This window comes from Solanum lycopersicum, chromosome 2, assembly GCF_036512215.1.
Source record: "Solanum lycopersicum chromosome 2, SLM_r2.1".
In the NCBI taxonomy this organism is placed as follows: Eukaryota; Viridiplantae; Streptophyta; class Magnoliopsida; order Solanales; family Solanaceae; genus Solanum; species Solanum lycopersicum.
Window position 1 is genome coordinate 57,236,873 of NC_090801.1, and position 10,701 is coordinate 57,247,573.

At 36.3% G+C, this 10,701-nt stretch overlaps 1 long non-coding RNA gene across 2 annotated transcripts; it reads left to right on the forward strand.

The window, feature by feature from the left end:
• Positions 1 to 1,031: 1,031 nt before the first annotated feature.
• LOC104645877 (uncharacterized) lies at positions 1,032 to 8,878 on the forward strand. Of its 2 annotated transcripts, XR_011214737.1 has the most exons (4): positions 1,032 to 2,091; positions 2,212 to 2,284; positions 8,411 to 8,562; positions 8,656 to 8,878. It is a non-coding gene; the product is annotated as an uncharacterized lncRNA (long non-coding RNA). The 2 variants fall into 2 exon arrangements; XR_740082.3 differs by lacking the exon at positions 1,032 to 2,091 and having other exon boundaries at positions 2,129 to 4,436.
• Positions 8,879 to 10,701: the final 1,823 nt, after the last annotated feature.

Below are 10,701 nucleotides of genomic sequence, written 5' to 3' on the forward strand. Positions count from 1 at the left end.
GAGCTCCATTTTTTGTGTATGCTATTCATCTATTGGAGGTTAATTGCACACACTCTGCACCTTTTGAACCCCAAGTCCATGTGATGGTTAAGTGCTGCGATTGTCATATTTGTTGTCATGGGTGAAGTGGAATCTGCCCTGCTTTATATGCCCGCTACAGTCTGAAGAAGGCTTTTGTTTTAGATTGGAAGTTTGGTGCCTTGTGTGGGATATCTAGTTGATAATATGGATCAAGAAATTGGCGAGGGACAAAGAAAACAATAACAAGGGCAGGTGAAGGCTCCTCTCGCCATTGCTGAGAATGGGTGTACGTGAGTTGGTCTTTTGGACCCTCACTAGACTGAAATAGGGTGAGTCCTTGTTTTAGTCCGAAAGGGATGCATGCTGAAACAGCCATCTGCATGAGACTACGGTCTAACCAAAAACGAATAAGGCAACTTTCTTACATGCATTGCTGACGGGCTAAACTAGGAAAATACACCATATATTTTTCAGCACTCATAGATTGCAGTTCCCAGGTGCTAGTGGGTGAGCCAGTTAGATTCTCACTGGTATCTCTAATTACTTGAGGACCATATTTCTACTACCAATAACTTGGTTGCTTCTACTGAAGGTCGACGACGGAGGCCTTTGAAAGACTTCTTCAAAATATCCATTCTTCAATCGCAGCTGGGGTAGGTGATACCTAATTCATGTCATATTTTATACTTGAGCAGTGCTCTTTCATTGGACTTGATCCTCTTTTGCCCCTAACACATTCCGAAGATAGAAAACTAGCTACATTTCAGTTGATTAGGTCTGAACCAGTGCCCTTCTTTGGAATATCTGGGATTCTGAAAGTTTTGAAGGAGCTATCACTGATTCAGTTCGTCTTTTCAAACCAAAATATAAAGGCTTGTTTCAAATTCTTCAATCTTTAATTCAACTCTTTAAGGTGACTTAGTGTGACTTAATGGTAAGGTGACTTGTCTATGATCAAAAGTGATGACAGGTCATACTGATCCTACCTAGAGAAAGAAAAACAAAGTTTTAACTCCGCCTGTGTTTGGATTCTTCCATTTCGCAGCCGGTCCCAAGCCCGGAAAAAGGAGGAGGGTTAATTGTCTTTCAGAAGTCGGATCTTCATAAATATGAACGATAGAAAACCTGTAATAGTTGTGGTTCTCTGTCTCATATTCTCTCTCTCTTGTAGGTAATAGTTGTGATTCTCTGTCTCGCAGACTCTGTCTCTGTCTCTTGTAGATTTGCTTGCACGTACATATTCCCATTGTGTAGAGTCTTTCTCTTGTCAGCATATCCACTTCTCTCACTTTTTCTGTCAAAATGTCCTTTTATACTGAAATCTGTTCAAAATGATAACATTTTCTTGGCTTCTGCTTGTGTACAATAATGTTTGCTATATCTGCTCATGACATGTTTTTGATTCCCTTTTCTATTGACTGCATGTGTGATGTTAGGGTTTTTCTATTCTGGAAACAGAAAAACTTTCAGCTTCAGTAGAGTTTTGAGAGTTGTGACTTTGAAGAAACCTTTTATTCTTTTAATTATTGACAAAGTCATTTGATATAGAATATGACATGATGATTCTGTTTCAAATATCAAGTTGTCCACATAAGAAGAAGAATATCCCCCAAACATCATTATGAAAAAACTCAACCTTGGTGTACTGTGAAGTCTTCCAACTGGCTTAGATCCAATGTTGCTATAGGTTAGTGACATATACAAAGAATGTTAATTATATTGCATAAAAGAGCCATTTTGTATCATGAAGATAAGTTCAACAAGATATAATAAAAATAACATAAGGACCAGCCCAGAAGTGGCCAGCCTAATAGAAAAAGGAGACAAAATAGAACCAAAATAATACACTCTGAAACATCTGAATATAGTGAATAAAACATTTGGCAGATGATACCAAGGGTTCTGTAAGCATCTGCAGTCATTCCAAGTCTGATCTTTGCTAGCTGAGCTGATATTTTCCTTTGGCTGATTCCCGAGTCATTGATCCTACCCACTATTGTCTCTCGCTCGAGCTTATATTGTGTTTGTTCTTCAATGTGAACACTGAAATTCCATTCCGCCATGAGGCTGGTGAGTTCATCCTATTGAAGATGTTGTGTTCATACATATCCTTGAACTGCTTTTCTTCATTTCTTGGCTTCTCGAATTTCTTTTTACAAATCCCAATGAGAAGAACTATAATTTTGGTAGGGATGTTTCTGCGACTGGGTAATCCGTATCCTTCGATGGTGTTTGAGCATGATGTCTCCAATCTTCTTTTGCTGTATGTTACTTGAAATAACTCTTCCTCTTATTCTAATTTGTGACTCCGTGATTCTGTCCTCATGTGTTGACAGAGGATTGGTTTTTTGAGCTTTTTTCAAATTTGTTAAATATGTGCAGAGCTTGTAAATATGTGACCTGAATCATGAAATAAACACTGCTTCTTCTTCCCCACACATGATATAAGGCTTAATCTTTTTGGTCCTGATGCGAAGATAAGTAACTTCTTGTTTGTCTAAATTAAGAATCCTCTTCGCTTGACTTGGTAGATCTGAAAAATTATGATCTCATACCTGCCAGTAGTGTCAAAAGCCATGTTTGGTAAATAATCTGCAAGCATATTTCCTTTCTCTGTAAGTGTGTCTAATTTGAATACGACACAATTGAGATGCATCCATTATGTCTCCAATAATGACTGAAGTGTTCCAAGGGATCACCCAAACTTTAGTAAGGATCTTTATTCAGATTAAAGAATCTGTTTCCAAACAGACTTGGTTCATCCCAACAGTAATACAGTGAGTGATTGCCTCCCTTATAGCTATAGCTTCTGCTCTAAGTTCGTACTTTCCTGAATCTCTTCACCTTGAGCATAGACTAAGTCTCCTGTACATTCTCTTAAGCAGAAACCATAAGTGCTTCTTCCCGGATTTCCCTTGATGCACCATCGATGTTGCATTTCACTAGACGTCCTTTTTGAGGTTTCCAGCTGACTGCAATATAATGAACCCTTGGAGTGTGCTTTTCCAGAAAATCTATGATATTAGGCCAAGTTGTAGGAATCTTTAGTCCAGCATAGGTGGTTCTCCCATGTCTCCATAAATCTGAATTTACTTTAGAAACCAGACTGTTATAAGAAGAACTCCTATTTCTCCTTTTCTAGAGGTTCCATATCACAATAGCTGGGACAACTCCCAATAGTGGCTTTAATTTTGAACAGCAATCTGATGTCCACCATTTATTGCAAACTTGTGAAAGTTGTAAGCCCTCTATTTGAATCCCTGCGAAATCAGCAAACAACCTCCATAGCTTAGTAGCTATGGAGGAGGTTAGAAAGAGATGAGACATAGTCTCAGTTTTAGGCCTAGTGCAAGCATTTTGAAGCTATATTGACTCCGGTGTGTTGTAGGACATCATCCACTGGACCCCTAAATTTCCAAGCTCTCCATAGGAAAAAAGACATTCTAAAAGGAAGCTTTTTTCCCACATGAGTTCAAAAATGTCTTCTTTCTCCTTCTTTTGTCTAATGTACTCCCATGCACTCCTTAATGTGAATCTTCCACTGTGCTCAAGCATCCATATTGGTTTATCCAAACTATTTGTAGTCTTTGGTGCTGGAATGGTTCTCAGAATGTGCTGGACAATGTCTTCAGTAATATTATCTCTCAATCTTTATATCCATCCCTCATTATCTGCAAAATTATTAACTTCAATCTTCTCTTCCTTTGCTTCTGGTATAATATGATATAAAACACCCAAAGAAGTCCAGTTGTCAAACAAAAACTTGCAGCTCCCATTCTAATCTGCCATAAGATTTGGTGCTCTATAAGTTCCCTTACTGTAACTAATTTCTTCCAGACTGGAGAAGCACCCCTGCTATGAGCAATTACTAGATGATACTTTTTACTGTATTTATTGATCATAAAAGCACCCCACAGAGAAGGCTTACTTCTCAAATTCCTCCATAGCTCAAACAAAAAAGCTTTAGAAACATCAAAAATAGATCTAAAACCAATCCCCCCTTCAGACTTTGGTAGACAAGAAGGATCCCATTTCAACTAATGCCTGCTTTTCTTTTCAGTAGTGTTATTCCTAAAGAATTTCGCAGAAATACCATGAATCTTCCTTATAACTCCTAAGGGGGGATGAAGAGCTGAAAGTAAGTGAATGGGCATGCCTTGTAACGTATGATTAATATGCACAACTCTCCCTCCATAAGATAAAAGTTTTCCTTTCCAACTCTGTACCCTATTCACAATCTTTTTAATCAGTTTTCTTTGAAGATCGAGGAATGTAGTGTCGGACAATTATGCCATTCGAAAGAAGTCTTCTACAGAGGAAAAGCATGTTACGAGTAAGTGGAGAGGAAAGATCTCCAGAGATTCTTATCTCATTCCATTCCAGTGGCTCAACTAGTAACCGATGGCGAAAAACCGGTAACTCAAACATCCATGGTTCTACCTGGGGTCATGAAAACAAATTTCATTTTTTGATGAAGAAAAAAACAAATTTTATTTTTTGATGAAGAAAAAAACAAATTTTATTTCTTCCATACAAAATTGGGCATCCTAAGCAAGTAAAAGGAAAAGTATCTTGCTTGATTTGAGTGACCTTTTTTTATCATGGCCACAATTCCTGGATTCTTTTTCATGAACATAAAAGTCACTCTTACTCAAATTAATCATTTGTCCTGATGCTGACTCATACTTATTCAGTACTTTATTCATAAGCTTTGTGGACTTCTTCTCTGCTGATACAAAAGGTATTGTGTCATCTGCATAAGCTAAATGATTAATAGTTGTACTCCATTTAGGGAGGCCAAAACCCTTAAACTTCTCATGTCTATTCAATGCATTAAGTCCCCTGGAAAGGGCTTCAGCAGCAATTACGAAAAGGGTAGGAGACAAAGGGTCTCCTTGTTGATTTGGAAAAACCCTGAGCTTGGCCATTCACAAGAACGAATACCAATTGTTGGCTAGTAATATGTAGATCATGCCAATCAAAATTCTGAGGATCAAAACTTTCTTAAGACCTTTGTTAGGAACAATTATGACAGTCTATCATAAGCTTTTGTCATATCCAATTTGACTACCAAATTAGCAGATTTGTTCCTAATCCTTATGTCTCTGACGATCTCTTGAGTTAGTAGAATATTCTCGACAATACTCCTTCCTTTGATGAAACCTGTTTGATTTGCTGAAATCAACTCGGGCAATAACAAAATCATTCTTCCATGCACAACTCTAGGAATCACTTTGTTAATGAAGTTGCTAAGGCTGATGGGTCTGACATTATTGAAGGTCTAGATGTTATCTTTCTTAGGTATCAGAACCTGATTTGTATGAGTAACAGATCTGGATGATTCCTGTCCCCCCCCCCCCCTTAAGAGCATGCACAACTATGATATCCTCCTTAATAATTTCCCAAGCCGATTGACAAAAAAGACCCATAAAACCATCTGGTTCACTAGAACTTTCTCCACTTGGATAAAAAACTGCTGCTTTAACTTCTGCCTCATCAGGTGATCTATTCATGTTCTCATTCTGTTCTGCATTAATCAACTTTGGAATGTTTTCTAATAGTTCAAAGTCCTCAGGGAAACTATCCTCGGTGAATTGATTTTGAAAAAACTTCACTGTTTCATTGGCCACCTCTGTCTGTTCTTCCACCCATACTGTGTCTGAATTTTGGATCCTGTACAGCTGCAATCTCTTTCTTCTTCCATTCACATAAGCATGAAAGAACTTGGAATTTCTTTCCCCTTATTCAAACCACTTCATGCCTGCTTTCTATCTCCAAAATTCCTCCTCCAAATGCAAGTATGTAGCTAAGTCAGCTTGGATTTATGAAGGCTTTCTCTGTTCTGCTGAGATGGATTTAATTCAAACTGCCTCTCTTAAATCTGAATAATCTCTTCCAAAGTAGTAAACTTTTTGAAAGATATTTCCACAAGTTCCCTCACTCCATTTAGATAAAGCTCCTTTCAATTTTTTCAGCTTATGATGCCAATATCTGGAAAGAATTCCCTTCAAAATCAGTCACCCAATTGTTCCTTCCCACTTCCAAAAATTCATCGTGTTTAACTCAGAAGTTCAAAAACTTGAAGGGTTTTTAAATCACTTCAGTACTTTGAGGACATTGAACCTCCAAAGGCGAATGATCAGAACCCTTTTGATGAGATGTTTCACTTGAATGTTGGGGTACTCATCCATTATTTCTTGATTACTTAGAACTCTGTCCAGCCTTTTGAAAATGCATGCTTTATCTGTCCTACCATTCCACCAGGTGAAGGTGCCACCATTATAACCCATATCATAGAAATCACATTCATTGAGACAATTGGAAAAGTCTTCTGTTTCTTGATATATAACTGGTAGACCCCCCAGCTTTTTTTCTCTAGATAAAATTGTATTAAAATCTACTCCTACTAGCCAGGGAAGTGGATGATGTTCAGCACTATTTGCTAAAGAGGGCCCAAAGATCCCTACTCGTGCTAATGTTGCAAGCAGCATAAACTAAACAATCGAAATTTCTTTCCTCCAATTCTAATGATTAACTTGACTAGTAAGATGTTGGGTTGAATCCACTAGAATATCAACATGCAATTCTTCTCTTGCAAACAACCATATCTCCTGTACAATTTGCAACCGAAGCGTTATGCCTCAGAATCCTTCTGGAGTTTTCGATGTTTGATGAATCTTGAAAAGGTTCCATCAAACCTATAAGCCAATACTTGTTTTCTTCTATAATCTATCAAAGCACGTTGAGTATTTGACTGATCTAATATTCCAAAACAACATTTTAGTCATCATATTTATTGAACTTCTTTGAGGCAGCAAGTCTCTGAGATAATGGTCTGATAGGAGCTGTTTGTTCCTGTACTTCTTTCCATCCTTTCTGATTGGTTTTACTTCCTTTAATAGATTAACTTGTTTTGGAGATAGATCAGCAGCCCTTGGCCCCTTGATATCTGTTTTATATTATTGGTGATTGCCTCCATATAAACTTCACCTCCTTGCTATCCTTCTGAATATTCTTTCCAAATGATGATTCTATCCACTCTTTGCAAGATATCGATGGTACAAACTCTGGATCTTTCTCCTTGGGTTCCTGTATTTGTTTATTCAAAACCTCAAAAAGAATTTGTAGTTTGAGTGGCTATTTCCTTTTCTACTTGATCCCTTCTTCCTTTGTTTGGGATGAACACTCGCATGTCCTTCGTTGCATTCCATACTTGTCTTGATTGATTTCTCTTATGTCTTCCTTTCCCTTTAATGAACTCTTTTTTCTTTGCTTCATTGTTATAATTATTATCTTGATTCTGATTTTGAGGCTTCACTGCCTTACCACTCAATAATGTTTTGATTCATCCTCTAATGATTTTTAATGGTGTGTTGTATCTCTTCCGTGCATTCCTCATCCTCAATTACTTGTTCTAACTCAGGGTGAAGAACATAACATTCTGTCTCTTTATGCCCTAGGAGTTTGCAGGATTTGCAGTATTTTTGCATATAGTCGTATCTTATGATAATTCACTTTGAAACTGCTTCTCCAGTGTTGGCTTTTTTTATTCCAACATTAATTCGTTGGCACAACTAGGTCTAGAATCTAGATTTGTTCTTAGTAGCCATATCCACATGTAATGGCTTACCCACTGCTTTGCCATCGTGAAGAGAGATTCTGCCACAAAAAAATCGAGGGATAATGTAGGAAAAGACACCCATGCTAGTGCAGTGGTTGTTTCTGCCTCTGGATTGAATCATGGCTTCCATATAATGCTCTCATCTGATAATATCGATCTTTTGCCCTTAGAAAGTAAGCAGGTTTTGACATAAGGTGCACATAATTTTCCAAGGTAGTGAGGCGAATTAGCTCATGCCTTTCCCTCAAGAAACCTATTTTACACTCTGCTTTAATCTCACATTGAATAGGCAAAATTCTACAAATTTCCTCCAACTCTGACCAACAATAAGCAAACTTTCCTATCACTGCATATTGTAAATCTTCTTGAATGATCATATTATCCATATCTTCTTCCCATAACACTGTAGGTTCTCCGTGAACATATATTAGGTCTTTAATGGGGATAGGGTTAGAAGGTTTTGCGTCTTCAGAGGTTAAGGATTTTAAATATGAATGTTGTAAGGATTGTATAGCATTGGAGGAGGCTCTCCACCAGGAAGGGGTGGCTAGCCATTGTTGGCAGAGGCCATAACACCGGCCGGTGAAATTAGGCAGTATTAGTGTTCGGCTTCCAGAGAGAATTTTTGTTAAAATTAAAGCAGAACTGGTCTTTCTGTGCCTCATTATATTCACAACATAAATTTAAATTTTTTGGTGAAAATTTTGGAATCATGCATGAAGTTCACCATTTCTCACAAAAAAAATCTGATTGTTATCATATTACTAGACTTTGTATGAAGAAGATGGAGCAAGGAAAGTTGCCTTAGGACTAGGGCCAGCAGCATTCCAGCAGAGCTATAAGTAGATGTGTGAGTTCAACAAATAATGCAATTCAACAGCAAGCTATATCTATTATAAGTATTCCAAATGCGTAAGCAAGTATGTTAGTATTTTTATTCTACTTAATTACTAGTGTCTTTTTAATTTTTTGATTTTATTAAAATCTGTTAATTTCTTATGGAATATTTATAGGGAGGAAGGACTAGTTTTTCTGGACAAGTGTGGTGCAAATTTTAGGAAATGAAAATGCAGCTGGTGATTACAAATATTAATTATTGTGGAATTGACATCTAATTACTATAAGATGTAATCACAAGTGTTTAATATATAGTTTTAGTGCTTTTTTGTTTTGTTTTAATCATAAAATATTGTACTTTTCAGTTCCCATTTTTTAATGAAGAATTTTTTTTTATGAGACCTTTGTGTTGAAATTGCTAGAGTTTTGATTAATCTATAAAGGCGAAATATAAGTTTTACAAGTGCTTGACAATAGTTATGCATCGATTATTCAAATGAGACGTTAGCAAGAAAAAATTATGTTTAATCAATTTTGTAACGATAAATTCAATTAAAAGTATTCAATAAAATGATTACATTACTATGATAAATGTAATATTTTGAAAAATATATGAAAAATAAATAATATTTAATAGATGCTTATGCTTATAATTATTGTAGTCCGAGAGTTTTAGAGTCAAGTCTATATTTACTATAACTTAGAAAACTTAATATCTACATAAAATTAAAATGACAAATTAGCTCTTGATATGGCAAACATGATATTTACTTTTAGTATAATGAATGATCCAAAAATGGACAAAGGAAACAAATATTTCGTAAGTTCTTGAACTTTTAAAAAAGAAATTAATTGACTTAATTTCGTAAATCAAGTAGGTCAAAACTTTTTTATTAGTTAATTTCGTAAGTCAAAAATTTTTTAATTAATTTTTAAAAATCAAGTAGGTCAAAACTTTTTTTTAATTAATTTCCTAAATCAAGTAGGTCAAAACTCTTTTTAATTAATTTCGTAAGTCAAGTAGGTCAAAATGATTTTTTAGTTAATTTCGTAAGTCAAGTAGGTCAAAATGATTTTTTAGTTAATTTTGTAAGTTAAGTAGGTCAAAAAAATTTTATTAGTTAATTTCCTAAGTCAAAGTAGGTCAAAACTTTTTTTTATTTTATAATGTCGGTCTCCTGTTTCCTTTAAGTTTTTCGGCCACTTCTGTTTCGCCTGAAATCCATCTTTAGTCTAGGCCTGCTTCTTCATTCTTGTTAACTATGGCGATTTGGTGGTTCAAGAAAAAAAGAATTGTGCATCCAATTCAGGAAGATTTCTTCAGTGAAGAGGACTGGAACAGATTCCGAAGAATGATTCTGAGGCGCACCATTAACAACAGAAGACGTACCACGTCGCGCAGAATCAAAGTCGAGCCGAAACTCTCCAGATTTTGGCTTGAATCCCGGGGACGATTGCCACCAGTCCAACCTGTGCCGGTTGTTGAGGTACAGACAGAACCTTGCAGGTGTCTTAAGCACTCTTTACTTCATAAAATAAAGATTCAGTTTGATATTTTTAGGAATCTTTATTAGTGTAGCTGTTGCATTTGACTATGTTTGATATTTTTAGGAACCGTGAATTTTCGTTTCAGAATTTCGTATTGTCCATAGTATACAATGCATACAGTATTTGTCTAGGTTGAAAGATAAGTCACATAGGTCTATCTTGAATGATTGAATTAATGGGAGAGAGATACTGTGTCAAGTCTTATTTTTAAAAAGCCAACTTTGAAAAAAAGATGAATCTTTTCTTTTTAATGCCATCTTTTGTTTTTAATTTTTTAAATCTCAGTACAAATTCTATTCAAGGGCAGTGTGTTCAGGCCTGAGCTCCATTTTTTGTGTATGCTATTCATCTATTGGAGGTTAATTGCACACACTCTGCACCTTTTGAACCCCAAGTCCATGTGATGGTTAAGTGCTGCGATTGTCATATTTGTTGTCATGGGTGAAGTGGAATCTGCCCTGCTTTATATGCCCGCTACAGTCTGAAGAAGGCTTTTGTTTTAGATTGGAAGTTTGGTGCCTTGTGTGGGATATCTAGTTGATAATATGGATCAAGAAATTGGCGAGGGACAAAGAAAACAATAACAAGGGCAGGTGAAGGCTCCTCTCGCCATTGCTGAGAATGGGTGTACGTGAGTTGGTCTTTTGGACCCTCACTAGACTGAAATAGGGTGA